Source organism: Pseudophryne corroboree, chromosome 6, assembly GCF_028390025.1.
Source record: "Pseudophryne corroboree isolate aPseCor3 chromosome 6, aPseCor3.hap2, whole genome shotgun sequence".
Classification (NCBI taxonomy): Eukaryota; Metazoa; Chordata; class Amphibia; order Anura; family Myobatrachidae; genus Pseudophryne; species Pseudophryne corroboree.
This window is the reverse complement of record NC_086449.1, coordinates 52,176,587-52,193,903: the sequence shown is the minus strand read 5'-3', so window position 1 is coordinate 52,193,903 and position 17,317 is coordinate 52,176,587. Positions and strand designations below refer to the sequence as shown.

Sequence of the window (17,317 nt, the reverse complement as noted above, 5' to 3'; positions counted from 1 at the left end):
TTATTCCACGCTGTTTGTGGTACCGAAGCCGGACGGCTCGGTGAGACCCATTTTAAATCTGAAATCCTTCAACACTTACATAAGAAGGTTCAAGTTCAAGATGGAGTCACTCAGAGCAGTGATAGCGAACCTGGAAGAAGGGGACTATATGGTGTCTCTGGACATCAAGGATGCTTACCTCCATGTCCCAATTTGCCCTTCTCACCAAGGGTACCTCAGGTTTGTGGTACAGAACTGTCATTATCAGTTTCAGACGCTGCCGTTTGGATTCTCCACGGCACCCCGGGTCTTTACCAAGGTAATGGCCGAAATGATGATTCTTCTTAGAAGAAAAGGCGTCTTAATTATCCCTTACTTGGACGAGCTCCTGATAAGGGCAAGGTCCAGAGAACAGTTAGAGGTCGGAGTAGCACTATCTCAAGTAGTACTACAAAAGCACGAATGGATTCTAAATATTCCAAAATCCCAGCTGTTCCTAGGGATCTGGACACAGTACAGAAAAAGGTGTTTCTCCCGGAAGAGAAAGCCAGGGAGTTATCCGACCTAGTCAGGAACCTCCTAAGACCAGGCCAAGTGTCAGTGCATAAATGCACGAGGGTCCTGGGAAAGATGGTGGCTTCTTACGAAGCGATTCCATTCGGCAGATTCCACGCAAGAACTTTTCAGTGGGATCTGCTGGACAAATGGTCCGGATCGCATCTTCAAATGCATCAGCGGATAACCCTGTCTCCAAGGACGAGGGTGTCTCTCCTGTGGTGGTTACAGAGTGCTCATCTCCTAGAGGGCGCAGATTCGGCATTCAGGATTGGGTCCTGTTGACCACGGATGCCAGCCTGAGAGGCTGGGGAGCAGTCACACAGGGAAAAAATTTCCAGGGCTTGTGGTCAAGCATGGAAACGTCACTTCACATAAATATCCTGGAACTAAGGGCCATTTACAATGCCCTAAGTCAGGCAAGGCCTCTGCTTCAGGATCAGTCGGTGTTGATCCAGTCGGACAACATCACGGCAGTCGCCCACGTAAACAGACAGGGCGGCACGAGAAGCATGAGGGCAATGACGGAAGTTGCAAGGATTCTTCGCTGGGCGGAAAATCATGTGATAGCACTGTCAGCAGTGTTCATTACGGGAGTGGAGACACGATCTCCACCCGGGGGAGTGGGGACTTCACCCAGAAGTCTTCCACATGATTGTGAACCGTTGGGAAAACCAAAGGTGGACATGATGGCGTCCCGCCTCAACAAAAAACTGGACAGATATTGCGCCAGGTCAAGGGACCCTCAGGCAATAGCTGTGGACGCTCTGGTAACACCGTGGGTGTACCAATCAGTGTATGTGTTCCCTCCTCTGCCTCTCATACCCAAGGTACTGAGAATCATAAGAAGGAGAGTAGTAAAGACTATACTCGTGGCTCCGGATTGGCCAAGAAGGACTTGGTACCTGGAACTTCAAGAGATGCTCACGGAAGACCCGTGGCCTCTACCTCTAAGAAAGGACCTGCTCCAGCAGGGACCATGTCTGTTTCAAGACTTACCGCGGCTGCGTTTGACGGCATGGCGGTTGAACGCCGGATCCTGAAGGAAAAAGGCATTCCGGATAAAGTCATCCCTACCCTGATCAAAGCCAGGAAGGATGTAACTATGCAACATTATCACCGTATTTGGCGTAAATATGTTGCGTGGTGTGAGGCCAGGAAGGCCCCTACAGAGGAATTTCAACTGGGTCGTTTCCTGCATTTCCTGCAAACAGGACTGTCTATGGGCCTAAAATTAGGGTCCATTAAGGTTCAAATTTCGGCCCTGTCAATATTCTTCCAAAAAGAACTAGCTTCAGTTCCTGAAGTTCAGACGTTTGTCAAGGGGGTACTGCATATACAGCCTCCTTTTGTGCCTCCAGTGGCACCTTGGGATCTCAATGTAGTTTTGGGATTCCTAAAATCACATTGGTTTGAACCACTCACCACTGTGGACTTAAAATATCTCACATGGAAAGTGGTAATGCTGTTAGCCCTGGCTTCAGCCAGGCGTGTATCAGAATTGGCGGCTTTATCCTATAAAAGCCCTTACCTAATTTTTCATACGGATAGGGCAGAATTGAGGACTCGGCCTCAATTTCTCCCTAAGGTGGTTTCAGCATTTCACTTAAACCAGCCTATTGTGGTGCCTGCGGCTACTAGGGACTTGGAGGATTCCAAGTTGCTAGACGTAGTCAGGGCCCTGAAAATGTATGTTTCCAGGACGGCTGGAGTCAGAAAATCTGACTCGCTGTTTATCCTATATGCACCCAACAAGCTGGGTGCTCCTGCTTCTAAGCAGACGATTGCTCGTTGAATTTGTAGTACAATTCAGCTTGCACATTCTGTGGCAGGCCTGCCACAGCCAAAATCTGTAAAAGCCCATTCCACACGGAAAGTGGGCTCATCTTGGGCGGCTGCCCGAGGGGTCTCGGCTTTACAACTTTGCCGAGCAGCTACTTGGTCAGGGGCAAACACGTTTGCTAAATTCTACAAATTTGATACCCTGGCTGAGGAGGACCTGGAGTTCTCTCATTCGGTGCTGCAGAGTCATCCGCACTCTCCCGCCCGTTTGGGAGCTTTGGTATAATCCCCATGGTCCTTACGGAGTCCCCAGCATCCACTTAGGACGTTAGAGAAAATAAGAATTTACTTACCGATAATTCTATTTCTCATAGTACGTAGTGGATGCTGGGCGTCCATCCCAAGTGCGGATTGTCTGCAATACTTGTACTTAGTTATTGTTACAAAATCGGGTTATTATTGTTGTGAGCCATCTTTTCAGAGGCTCCTCTGTTATCATGCTGTTAACTGGGTTCAAATCACAAGTTGTACGGTGTGATTGGTGTGGCTGGTATGAGTCTTACCCGGGATTCAAAATCCTTCCTTATTGTGTACGCTCGTCCGGGCACAGTATCCTAACTGAGGCTTGGAGGAGGGTCATAGGGGGAGGAGCCAGTGCACACCAGCTAGTCCTAAAGCTTTTACTTTGTGCCCAGTCTCCTGCGGAGCCGCTATTCCCCATGGTCCTTACGGAGTCCCCAGCATCCACTACGGACTATGAGAAATAGAATTATCGGAAAGTAAATTCTTATTATTCCACAGGACCAGATGGGCTAGTCTTGGCTCTCCTTGCACATCGGTGAGCCTTGGGCACCCATGACCACAGGGCTGGATTAAGGGTGGGGTGACAGGGGCTGTCATTCCAGAGGGCCCTCACACATAGAGAGCCGCCACACACTGCCCCCGGACCACAGCCACTACTACTAAATAAGGACCGGAGTACAGCATCTAGCTGTCTCTGCTCATTTAGCTCTGTTTTTCAGAGACAGTCTTGTTTCCGTCTCTGCACCCACCATGAGCCACCTGCACCTCTCACGTGGCCACTTATCCAAGCTCCTTCTGCTCTCCACCCTGCTGGGCTCATCATCCATTGTTCTGAGATGCAGCACCCTGGGGATATGTGTTCCCGGTGAGACTTGTGCACATGCCTCCTCTCCTTCAGCTGTGTGTGGGCGTCCGGTAACTACACCGCTCCATCACCAGCAGCAATGTGTCCACCACCCAATCCCCTGTGTGTCTGCATTCACTCCAAATACTTCTTATTTATCTATACCAGCAGCAACCAGTCCTCATTGTTTCCCAAGGCTGTGGGGATTCTGTAATGCTGGTTATTGAGAACAGTGTAAAGCGCAGGATTATGTCTGGAGACCGGACGGGCATCTTGGTCACTGACCCACCATATACACAAATATATAATAAATATGCATACATCACAAGGTTGGTGGAAACAAATTGAGTCTCTGTGTGTGTGTGTGTGTGTGTGTGTGTGTGTGTGTGTATGTATATGTGTGTGTGTATATATACATACATACATACATACATACATACATACATACTGGGATGTGGTCAGGGTGCTGACAGTCGGAATCCCAGCACTGAAATCCCGATGTGCGGCCACAATGCCGATGACAGAACTCTGACATCGGATGAAATTTTGATGCCAGACTCCTGATGGTAAGTATGTGGGGCACTGTGAGTGTTATGCCACGGGGGTTGGGAGAGATAGGATTCCTGTCCTCACCCGTCTGGATGCTGCCGCGGGGATCCGGGGCCGATGCTGCAAGTGAGAGGCGCTGACCGCACAGCCTGGCAGACGGGACAGTGAGCGGGGCAGCGGCTACTCTGCAGCTCTGTCTGCTCCTTGTTGCCTGGCTCATTACATAGGGAGGGAGGGTAATGCGGTGCTGGTAAGATGCGGCTGCTGGAGGGCATTACTACAGGCTGTAATAAGCTAATATCGATATGGTGTTGTGACCTAAAATGGCAGGACACCCCCTCCAGTGACACCTGCAATGACTCTGGGCACCCCCTTACTGCACAATCCCCCTCCCTTTCCCGCACAATCACTGTGGACACCACCCTCCCTCGCTGACACCTGTGATCACTGTGTCTGGGGGGGTCTGAGGTGGTGGCTGCAATGTGTATAACGTGCTCTACCCGGTGCGATGTGTATAACGTGCTCTACCCGGTGCAGTGTGTATAACGTGCTCTACCCGGTGCGATGTGTATAACGTGCTCTACCCGGTGCAATGTGTATAACGTGCTCTACCCGGTGCGATGTGTATAACTTGCTCTACCCGGTGCAATGTGTATAACTTGCTCTACCCGGTGCAGTGTGTATAACGTGCTGTACCCGGTGCAATGTGTATATAATGTGCTCTACCCGGTGCAAAGTGTATAACTTGCTCTACCCGGTGCAGTGTGTATAACGTGCTCTACCCGGTGCGATGTGTATAACTTGCTTTACCCAGTGCAAAGTGTAGAACGTGCCCTACCCGGTGCAAAATGTATAACGTGCTCTACCCGGGGCAAAATGTATAACGTGCTGTACCCGGTGCAATGTGTATATAATGTGCTCTACCCGGTGCAAAGTGTAGAACGTGCTCTACCCGGTGCAAAATGTATAACGTGCTCTACCCGGTGCAATGTGTATAACGTGCTCTACCCGGTGCAATGTGTATAACGTGCTCTACCTGGCGCAATGTGTATAACGAGCTCTACCCGGTGCAATGTGTATAACGTGCTCTACCCCGTGCAATGTGTATAACGTGCTCTACCTGGTGCAAAGTGTATATTATGCTCTGCCTGGTGCAAAGTGTATATTATGCTCTACCCGGTGCAATGTGTATAAGCGGTACTACTGTGTGGTGTAATGTGAATTGGCACTATTATGTGGCCACGCCCCTACATTTTTGCTGCTCGCGTTTTCCATTCTTTATGGTGTAGGACGGGGAGCATCAATTCACTTTCTGCCACAAGGGCACCAAAATGTCTAGTTACAGCTCTTTTGCAGAGTGTCCTGTATGCTACACAGGCCAGCAGCTTTGTCACTTCCCCCCTCCTACTACACTTTTGTAGTGTCCAAATCAAGTTTGTGTTTTTATATTTAATTTGGTAATGAGATTAATATGAACCTTCATTACAATGGGACCCAGAAAAGGATCGGTAGGACCCCAATTTTTAAAAGTGAGGGGTCCCTGGGACCCACTTTTTTTTTCGGGTCAGCGCGATCACTGGGTCGACATGGATTCTAGGCCAACATTGACACTATGTAGACATGTTCTAGGTCGACATGACAAAAGGTCAACATGAGTTTTTTACAATTATTTTTAATTTTTTTTACTTTTTCATACTTTACAATCCACATGGACTACAATTGGGAATGGTAACCTGTGCTGAGCGCAGCAGTAGCGGAGCGAGGCACCTTGCCCGAAGCATGGTGATCAAAGTGAGCCATGCGAGGGAACATGGTGCACTAGTTGGGGTTCCCCGTCACTCTACGCACCAATTTTTTACCTGTCGACCCTGCCCATGTCAACCTAATGCTTGTGCCGACCTATTTTAGGTGTTGACCTAGTCACTGTTGACAAATACACTGTTGACCTAAGTGTGGTCGACCTTATGAACTATAATATATATATATATATAATGTGTTTTTGGTATATGAGTTCCATTTTTCTAAATTTGGTATTATGCAGTAGTTTATGTTGATACAAGCATTGTCGCTAATATTGTTATATATTGGGACCTGGGAGGCTCAGTCATGTTTATGTTCTATTTTTTGTAGATATACTTTTAATTATTCGGCTTCATTATATTATGATTGGATTTGATGATTCATGTATTGCCCTTCTTGAAAAAGATCCTGGTTTTTGGATCGAAACGTCGAAACTTTTGAGGCTACAATAAAATTTTTCTATTGATGAAATGTGTGGACTTTATACACAGTGAGAGTGCACCCTCCATCACGTGCAATTCTCGTGTGTGTGTGTGTGTGTGTGTGTGTGTATATATATATATATATATATATATATATATATATTGATAATGTCAAATATTACCTTTAAACATAAAGCTATATACAATCACCTTGGAGCCGTAATGGCCGCCAGACCACGTGCTACGCACTTTGTACGCTATTTGCGTACAAAGACTTTGCACATGGTACGCACGTAGCGTACACACGCTGCGCTGAGTGTACGGAATACACACAGCGGGCGTACACACAGATGATAACCTTTAAACCTTGTTATGTTAAACAAACTGTAAGGATATGCTTATACTGAATACCTTAATAAAGTACTGCAGCGATGTAACGCTGGGAAACCTTAATAATGTGTATGCTGTTAGAGCGATTTGAGACGCTCAGACAGCCCCTTGCAGAAATGTGAATACAACAACTTAGTTAGTTTAATAAACCCCAGCAGCTCTAACACTGCCGTGGAAACTAGTATATTTAAAAGATAAAACAATACAATTCATACTCTACAGGCTAACATAGAAATCTTAAAAACAAAGTTGTGGATCTGCACCAGCTCTATGATTAAGTGTTTAGAATAAGAAAGAAGATATATATATATATATATATATATATATATATATATATATATATAATACCAAAATACTGACTATTATTATAAATCATAAATAGTACTAAGTTTTGGCGGTGCTCCCATGGATTTTGTAGTTAACCTACAGGAAGAAGACAAGAGAAAGACAAAATAACCTTGTGTGGAAGCACTCATTAATTAAATATGAAAAAGATGTGAAGACAATATATGGTTGAGGAAAGGACCCCTTTGAGTCCTACCTCAAAAAGATAGAATAAAACTTGACTTTTATTGGTTTACTTATAAAAATTCACTGGGGTGAACAAAGGTAAATGATAACAAAAATCTAGATTGCCATTGTACCAAATATGGTTCTAGATGTGGCAGGTGAAAATATTGGTATAATTTTAGTATAATTGTTTGGAAAAAACAATATATATAGGTCACAGAACAATCGGAATGTATGGTAAGCTTTGAGGAAAATGATATTGGATTTCCTGAAGGAAAAAGGCCCACAGCACCTAGTATTCCCTGGAGGTCTCCCATCCACGTACTGACCAGGCCATACCTGCTTAGCTTCCAAGATCGGACGTGATCGGGCGTATTCAGGATAGTATGGCCGTGGGCCAATTGTATCAGGAATTAGGATAATTTTTGTGCTGATTTAAGAAATGCATATATGATCAACTGAAGGGTTATGTGAATATAATCAAATAGTTGATTTATTGTAAAGTCTCCTGAAAAACTGGCCCACAGCACCTAGTATTCCCTGGAGGTCTCCCATCCATGTACTAACCAGGCCATACCTGCTTAGCTTCCAAGATCAGACGAGTTCGGGCGCATTCAGGGAAGTATGGCCGTGGGCCGTTTAATTCAAGAAGTAAGTAAATGTAAGTAAATTTATAGTCCGCAATCACTTGTTGACTATAAATGAGTAAATTCAAACCTAAAGAATAAATATAAACAGGCACTTGGATTGTCAGACCCAATGGGGGGGTCCGATATGCTATTTAAATATAGATACAATGTTAGAAGTTGCCACTTTGAGTATGTCCACTGTAGATAAGCAATAAACTTAGATTATGTTGCAAAAAATTAATTAATTCAGAGCAGCGATAATAAAGGTTCTCTTGTCCCTGTTTAGAGTCTTATCAAATAGGAATTGTATTGCTAATTGCTATTGTCTCTAAACAGGGACAAGAGAACCTTTATTATCGGGTCTGACAATCCAAGTGCCTGCTTTATATTTATTCTTTAGGTTTGAAATACATTCCGATTGTTCTGTGACCTATATATATTGTTTTTTCCAAACAATTATACTAAAATTATACCAATATTTTCACCTGCCACATCTAGAACCATATTTGGTACAATGGCAATCTAGATTTTTGTTATCATTTACCTTTGTTCACCCCAGTGAATTTTTATAAGTAAACCAATAAAAGTCAAGTTTTATTCTATCTTTTTGAGGTAGGACTCAAAGGGGTCCTTTCCTCAACCATATATTGTCTTCACATCTTTTTCATATTTAATTAATGAGTGCTTCCACACAAGGTTATTTTGTCTTTCTCTTGTCTTCTTAACATAGAAATCTAACAGAATAACAGAGAATAATATGAACAATGGCAAACAGGATAACAAAATGGTTACAGAGAATAATACATACGTGGGGAATCTTTCGCATGCGCAATCTGGAATCCAGCCCTCAGCTATTCAGGTAGAAAGCCTTCAGAGAGAGTGAGACTGGCCAGGCAACAGTGGTCCTTTTAAACACAACATACATTCACAATACAATGGTCACTGTAACCTCATTGTTCATTGGACAAAGGGATGTGTCTCTACATTACAGCAAAGGTCATAGGTGGGTTCGAACAGGTGGGCTGTGTCTTTCTCCAACTGCTCTGGTGGGAGGTATCCACAGGATTCCCACCGCATGTGTAATAAACAGCAAATACAGTTAATGTCCATAAACTACTTTTGTACATAACTATACGCAAGAGCGAGCGATCCTTTCCTAACTAGCATCAGAATATTACCCTTAAAATACCCTACAGCTGGATACTAAACACCACCTTTCAACCTTTATCTGACCCTTCCTATCATGTAAAGAGGAATCTCTCTGTTCCAGGAACCGTTTAAATTAAACATACTTGCTGACGTTGTCTAGGGGCATATTAACTATAAAATACACTATATGGGTTAAATATGTTGCGATCGAGTCGCTCGCTAGACGCTCACAAACTCTACCGTAAATGCGCATACCACGCGCCAAAGCGCACGGCCGTAGAAGCTCCATTATGCAAAGTGCGAATATGCGTACGCACGGCAGAGCGTGTGCACGCGCAGCGGGCATGTGCATGGGGTTAGTACAAGGCATGTGAATCATGATATTTTCGAATTTGACAGTCCACCCTTTGGCAGTCAACAATAACTGCCACTATCTAAACAATTCAAGCAGAAATATATATATATATATATATATATATATATATATATATATATATATATTACCATGAAATACTTATTTATGATTGGGAGTAGGGAGGAGAGGAGAATATGGGAAATGTATGACCTAGTGAGATAGTAAAAGCATTTGTGTATGAAATTCATGTCTGAGGGGTCATGTATCATCGTGCCGTACATGTTCTAAAATAAGCTTCGAGGTATTGCGAAGTATAGAATCCTTCTTATCCCGTATTAAGGGGCTGTAAGTGGGCTAACAAACTCTACCGAGCTCTTTTCGGCTTTTAGTTCCAACAAATGGGGTGCATATTAGTTGATGATACATGAAGGGGGATAAATATGTGAGTGCTAATATATGTGTCTATATCACCTGTTGACTATGTGTGTCATTACCTGAAGATAGTAGAGATGAAGATAAGAGACATGCGTTATAAATGCATTCATATGATATTGTATGTGATTGTCCTTGGATGTCTTGTCGAAGTTTCGTTGATGTCTTGTCTGGGCTGTTGTATCTTTTCTGTAAGTGACAAGCAGACTTTTTCAAGTGTCCATAAAAGTTAAAGTCTCTAAAAGTTCATCAAATGTCTGTGAAAAAGTTCATCAATGGTCTGTATAGAGGGTCATCACAATCTTCTTCCAGGTGGATGTCTTTTTACCTTGGAGAAAAACAAAGGAGAAACGGGTGAAAGAAACGGATCATGGGATCATGTCTTATCACAACATTGTCTTAATTGATGGGTCATGGTCAATACTTCTGGCAACACTTTTCCAACGTAACACAATCCCTCTGAGTTTGGGGCAAGCCACTTATACGCCTTTCTCCCGCATATGAAATATGCGTCATCGGGGAGAACATATGGAGCATAAATCTTGCATTACCATTTGTCTAACTGTTGTGTGACATACCATCCGTAAAACATGAAAGAACAAAAAGAGAAAGAACAATAGAAAAAGAGAAAAAAAAATTCAAATCACCATCAGGCTGTCACACCAACATGTCTATCGGTATCTCTGCACAGTCTTCCCCCACCAGTATTTCCACTCTCCACCCTTTGTGCTTGGCCAGGCACAACGATGCTGGTAAGACATACTGGGGTTGGGTAGACCTCTGAAAAGACCGAGTAGACATGTGTCGTTTGAGCTGTAGTTCTGCTGGTGAACGTCGGAGATAAAAAGGAAACATTAAAAAAAATACATTACAGAGTTTACCTGGCCGCCCTTATATCTACAAGGAATGACCTACCAATTACATCAACTGTGACCTCAGGTTTACTATCAAGGCTAACAATCAACTTCACTGGCTGCAGACTACAGGTGCGGCCCAAATTTTTTTCTATATGATCCCTGATTACAATTAAGTGTCATAACTTTGCTCGTGTTCTTGTCTAGGGGGTCTGACTTTATGTGTGCTGTTACAGTTGCTGGCATAATGCCCTTCCCTTTTACACAGATAACAAACCCTTGGCTTCCTTTGTGTGCCAGGGGCCTGGGGTTTTGGTCGAGTTGATGCTTCTTTCAGTGCTTGGATGCTCATCACCATCAACCGCTCTCCCTGTTCCTCCCTGGTTCTTTGGATATTTTGGTCATGCTCGATAGCGGACTCCCTTAATGCAGCCACCGAAATACCTCTCCAGTTAGGTTGAGTGGTTGTACTCTGGTTCTCAGCGTTTCTTTTAAACCTTCCATTAATACGGACACCGCTACCTCTGTATGATGTACACTTTCCTCAATGTCCGCGATCCCAGTGTATCTAGCAATTTCCTGCAGTGCTCGATGGAAATAGTCACAAGCAGTTTCACCTTCCTTTTGTCTAATGGAGAAAATTTTGTTCCATTTGACAACAGTTGGGAAATATACTCCTAACTGCAGATTGATCTGTTTAACATTCTCCTGATTGTATTCCTCAGTGAGAGGTACTTCTGCGTCTAACTTACAATCAGTGATGAATTTCGCAGGGTCAATATTGGAGGGCAAACATTGCCCTCAGCACTTTCCGCCAATCTTTGTTATTGGGTTCGGCGGAGTTTCCTAGTTCTTTAAAAAAAACTTTGACATGCGGTTAGATCCTTTCTGGGATCGGGAAATTCAGACATAATTGTCCTCAATTCTGTCCGGGACCAGGGACAATGCATTGCAATGTCTCTGACTGGAGTGACTCCCAGAGCGTCAGTCTTTCCATTTGGGACTGCAATCACCCTGACAGGATTAAGTTCAACTACACCATCTTGTGTTGACTCTACAATGTGAGGTGCAATTGTCTGTGCATAATGTACAATACCGTACTTACCTGTGGACACGACCTCATCTGACCCCCCGTTAGGGGTTTTTACTACTGCCTTTACCGATTGGGCCGTGCCCACCTGTGTGTTCTCTGGTGGCTGCTGGAGAAAATGCCGACAACATGCTTGGCTCATTTTCTTGCTTGTAATCCTGATGGACGTTTAACATGGGGTGCAACTTGCATTGGTTAGAATTTGTACATTTGTCAGTTTCATTCCTATCGTCATTAATACATTTATTACGTTTACTCTTATGGTCATTAATATAGGCCCTCATTCCGAGTCGTTCGCTCGTTCTTTTTCATCGCATCGCAGTGAAAATCCGCTTAGTACGCATGCGCAATGTTCGCACTGCGACTGCGCCAAGTAATTTTTTTTTTTAACTGAAGAAGTTTTATTAGAGAATATTTTCATTACAGAACATACACAACGTTATGTAAACAAAAAAGCCAATAACACATTAGTAGTATGTCTGAAAACCATAATACATGGCAGTAAAGTAATAATACTAAAAGACTTGAAAGTTAGAAATAAAGAAAAAATAGGGGAGATAAGAAGAGGAGGGGATAGAGAAAGAGTGGAACACAGAATAGAGGAGATGCTGACCATCCTTCTTTCAGGGAAACTGTATAGTACCTGCGCATACTTCTGTACATTTTTAACTAAACAGTATATAGACATATATATAGAAAGAAAAAGAAACTAAACATCACCCATTACAAGGCAAGGCATTCCGGGAGGTGGTGCAGGAGGAATAGTAATCAAACCACGGTAGCCATTTCAATAGAGGGGATTGGGGAGCTAAGGAATACTTGATGCTCATAGTTTCCATTTCGAAATTGCGCTGTATTGACGTTATAATTTTGGATAAGCGTGGTGGATCTGTTCTTTTCCAATATTGAGCGATTGCGGCCCTGGTAGCTATGAGAATATGGCCTATCACATAAGAGTATTCAGAGGGTACATAAGGAGGAAAGTAATGCAAAAGAACAATCTCAGGGCGGTGGGGGAGGGTCACCTTTGTGACCTTTTCAATTAGTCCAAAAACCTCCATCCACAATGGCCTAATAACTGGGCATGTCCAAAATGTGTGAATTAAAGTACCTTCTAATCCACATTGCCTCCAACAAAATTTAGAGGAATCTGGCCAGATCCTATGTAGTTTATCAGGCGTGTGATAGAGGTAATGAATTAATTTGAACATCATTTCAGTGTGATTGATGCACCGAGACATTTTAAAAATATTCATAAAAATATTTTCCCATTCCTGATCTGTCAGAAGAATATTAAATTCTGATTCCCACCGTGTTTGAATATGTAATTTCATTTCATTGAGCGGAGAGAGGAGCGTAACATACCACTGAGATATACCACCTTTGTGGTATATGGAGGAAAAGTTACTTAATATATATGGAGGGGGAGTAGGGGAGGAGAGAGGATCGGGCATATTCGCCCTAATCCAGTGTCGAATACGTAGATATTTATAAAAGTCCTTTGACGGTATCAGATATTGGGTTTGTAGCTGTTGGAAGGTTTTAAGCTCTGATTTATCATACAAGTCCTTGACCAGCTGAACCCCGAGCTCCCGCCAGTTCCGCAATGGGAGGTCTGGGAGCAGTTTGGAAATCGCCAAAATGGATAGGTGCGTGGAGGGCAGCGGGCAGTCGCCCAGATTAGTGACCAATCTGTCCCAGACCTTAAGAGAATTAGTTATACTCCTCATAAGTTTGGTAGGGGGGGGTCTATGTAAGGGTTTGACCCAGATTAAATCTGCAAGAGGAAATTCAGTGCACATATGTCTTTCAATATCTACCCAGGGTTTTACGGACTCAGTCCGGAGCCAGTCCTTCAACTGATCAAGGAGACATGCATGCTGATAAAGTTCGAGGTTAGGGAATGCAAGACCCCCGCTACCTTTGGATCTAAACAAGCGGTTCCTAGCTATCCTGGGTTTTTTACCCTTCCAAATAAAAGTAGACATGACAGAATAGAATTTGTTAAGGAGAGCAAGCGGGACTAAGTAAGGTATGGCTCTAAACAGGTAAAGAATTTTAGGGAGGAGCATCATTTTAATTGATGAAAGGCGCCCCAGCCAAGAAACTTCGTAATTCGTCCACTGTTTGGTGAGGGTTTGGAAGTGGCCCAGGAGAGGGAGGTAGTTACAATCCACCGTGGAATGAGAACTGGAAGGGATCTTGATCCCCAGGTATTGGAGGGAAGAGTCCTGCCAGGCGTAAGGATATGTGGATTGTAGGGATTGGAGTGGGATCGGTTCAATGTCAAATGCCAATGCCTCCGTTTTAGCCGTATTTAGTTTATAATAGGAGATTTTAGAGTATTCCTGCAGAATATCGTGGATAGCTGGGAGAGAAGATTCGGGCTTAGTTACAAACAGCAGGACGTCATCTGCAAACAGGCAAATCTTATGTTGCGTGGGACCTATGGAAACTCCACTAACTAGGGTAGACGCTCTGATTTTCTCTGCCAGAGGTTCTATTGCTAAAATGAAAATTAATGGTGACAGTGGACAGCCCTGCCGGGTGCCGTTGGTGATGGGGAAAGAATCGGATAAAAACCCATTACTAAAAACGCGTGCTGAGGGGTGCGTATATAGACGTAGGACATTCTGTAAAAATTGTCCCGTGAACCCAAACCTGGCAAGAACTTCTGACATGTATAACCAATGGATCCTGTCAAAAGCTTTCTCCGCGTCAAGGGAGAGCAGTAATAAGGGTTCCCGCGATGCGGAGCGAGCCTCTAGAAGGGAGAAGACTCTCCTGGTATTGTCAGGGGCTTGGCGTCCAATAGTAAAACCCACTTGATCTTGATGAATCAATGTGGGGATCAACGGATTCAGTCTATTTGCAAGCAGTTTGGCATACAACTTAATATCTGTGTTCAAAAGTGCTATGGGTCTATAATTTGCGCAGAGAGATGGGTTCTTGCCAGGTTTGAGAATCGTTATCACCTGTGCCTCCAACATTTCTCTAGGGAAGGGGTTAGAGGAAGCGTCATTGTACAGATTAAGAAGAAGTGGGGAGAGTGAGTCTTGGAAGGTAATGTAAAAGAGATTAATAAACCCATCTGGCCCAGGGGCCTTGTCATTTTTGAGGGCTTTCAGGGAAGTCTGAATTTCCCTCTCAGTCCAGGGTGTGCAAAGTGTGGAAGCATCATCAGGGGAAATGGAAGGTAGATTAATGGAATCTAGGAAAGATCGTATAAGCTGCAAGGAGGGTTGCGGGGTGAGGGAATCATGTTTGAGATTGTATAGTTTTCTATAATAAGAGGCAAATTGGTTCGCAATATCTTTAGGGTTCAGGGACAGCGATCCATCTGGGTTTGTCAAGTATTTAATTCTATTGATAAGGTTTTTCCCTCTGAGTTTCCGCGCCAGTAATTTACCCGCCCTATTGCCTAATGTGTAATATTTTTGATTCAGGTTGGAGAGTGCTCTTTGTACTTGCAAAAGGTAGAGACTGTTCAATTTCCTCTTTGCTTCAGTCAGGGACGCAAGGGTGAGATCGTCGGCAGGGGATTGTTTGTTTGGTTTCTAGCGTCGTCACCTCCAGCTCATAAGCCAACTGAACTTCCCGGTCTCTGCGCGCTATGTGGGCTGAGGCTTGGATAGCTGCACCCCTCAGGACTGCTTTAAGGGCGCACCAATGATTGGAAATAGAGGTATCAGCGGGGCTATTGGTGTCCAAATAAGAAGACAAGGCCTCTCGTAATATAGAGACTCCGTCTTCATCTTTCAAAATGTAATCCCGTAACCTCCAAGAGCGTGTTGTGGGAATAGGCGTTTTGTATGACCAAGACCAAAGTAATGGCGCATGGTCTGACCACGATATCGGCAATATTTTGACGTTAGGAATTGATTGTAATGTCCATTTATCCGTCAGGAGCAAATCGATCCTAGAATAGGATCTATGCACTGCCGAATAAAATGTATAGTCTCTAGCACCGATATTCCTGACCCTCCAGGCATCATATAAATCAAATTCGGTTATTAGGTGTGAAAAAGAGGAGGCCAGGGCTTTGGCTGCGTTAGCAGACTGTTTATCAAGTTTTGAGGATTTGTCTAGGTTAGGGTCAGGGGCTAAATTAAAGTCACCCATCAGGAAAACCGCACCTTTCTTGACACTATACAGCTTTTGAAAAAAGGATTTCAGGAACCGGGGTTGATTAGAATTAGGGGCATAAAGGGAGACCAAAGTAACATATTTAGTTCGCAGTTTCCCCACTAGAATCAGATATCTGCCATTGCCATCTACCCACTTGCCCTCCAATTGGAAAGAGCACGATTTATGGAAAAGGATAGCGACACCGTTCCTCTTAAACGGCCCACAGGAGACATAGTGAACTGGGTAATTGGTATTGGAGAACTGAGGAGGGGAGTGTAGTGGGAAGTGGGATTCCTGTATAGCTACTACGTCCGCCTTTTGATCTGCAAAATATTTCAGAGCCAGGCGCCTCTTATGGGGTGAATTGAGCCCTTTAACATTAAGACTTAAAAAGGTGGCCATGTGGGAGGGTATGACAGGGTGATGCATAGCACAGCGAAAAGTATCAGTAACACTTGCATCCAAGTATAATACATAGCAGCACAGTCCTCTAAGACAGAAGAAGTAAAGTCAACATCAGTAAGGAGAAGAATAGGAGAAGAGAAAACAGAACAAATAATAGAACATGGGAAAAAAACAGAAATAGCATCCATAAAGGAGCTAGAGATCCCGTCACATGGGTATCGTGACGGACAGGTGTGGGTGGGTGGCATACCAGCCAAAGTTACCCACCGTCGCCTCCAAACCAGAACATACTTAACAAATGATTATCAATCGCAAAAATAGATAAGATAAATAAAGAAGGTCATCCTAAAATAAGGAGAAATGAACGTTTGCTATCTAATTGAAACTGGAACAGTTCTACTTCTATCTAAGTTTTAACGAAAACATTGGAACATCAGGCGAAAAGCATCGCCTATAGTGTAATAAGCACATAGCCACATATAAACCTGTAGGAGAAAAAACAAAAGCTAAATGATAGTTATCATATGGTTATTCCCAGGTGATTCTCAGCCCGGAGCCAGTGTCCAGTCTTGGGCTATCCGTTTCGGTGATGTAGCGGGGGGAACAGGTTGTGTATCGATAAGGATGTCCCATTTTTTCAGAATTTTGGGTCCATCTTCAGGTGTGTTGATAGTGGTGGTAGTGCCATTACGTAGCACAATCAGCTTAGTAGGGAAGCCCCACTTATATTGGACTGCAGCTTTCCGTAAGGCTGATGTAATATTAGAGAATGATCGCATTTTGGCCATAGTCGCTGGAGACAGGTCCTGGAAAAGTTGAAGAGAATCCAGACAAGTCGCCGTAGGAGAAGAGGGCAGTGCTGCACGTAAGATCTTTTCCTTAATGTGAAAAAAATGAACCCTGAGAAGTGTGTCCCGGGGGGCCTGAGCAGGTGCTTGCCTAGACTTCGGGAGTCTATGGATCCTGTCGATCAGGAGATCAGGTAACGGAATATCAGGTATCAATTTATGGAAAAGATCGGTGGCGTATCCATACAGTTCAGCATTTGAAACGTCATCAGGGATGCCTCTTATTTTTATATTATTCCTACGTGAGCGGTCCTCTAAATCTGTAGTTTTGTCCCGGATGTTAGTGACCTCCT

At 43.8% G+C, this 17,317-nt stretch overlaps 1 protein-coding gene and 2 pseudogenes across 1 annotated transcript in view; 1 reads left to right on the top strand and 2 right to left on the bottom strand.

Moving 5' to 3' along the window:
- Positions 1 to 17,317, top strand: part of LOC134936091 (zinc finger protein 850-like) — a 250,676-nt gene that overhangs the window by 201,332 nt on the left and 32,027 nt on the right. The window lies entirely within an intron of this gene.
- LOC134937832 (5S ribosomal RNA) lies at positions 7,415 to 7,532 on the bottom strand (annotated as a pseudogene).
- Positions 7,653 to 7,770, bottom strand: LOC134938128 (5S ribosomal RNA; annotated as a pseudogene).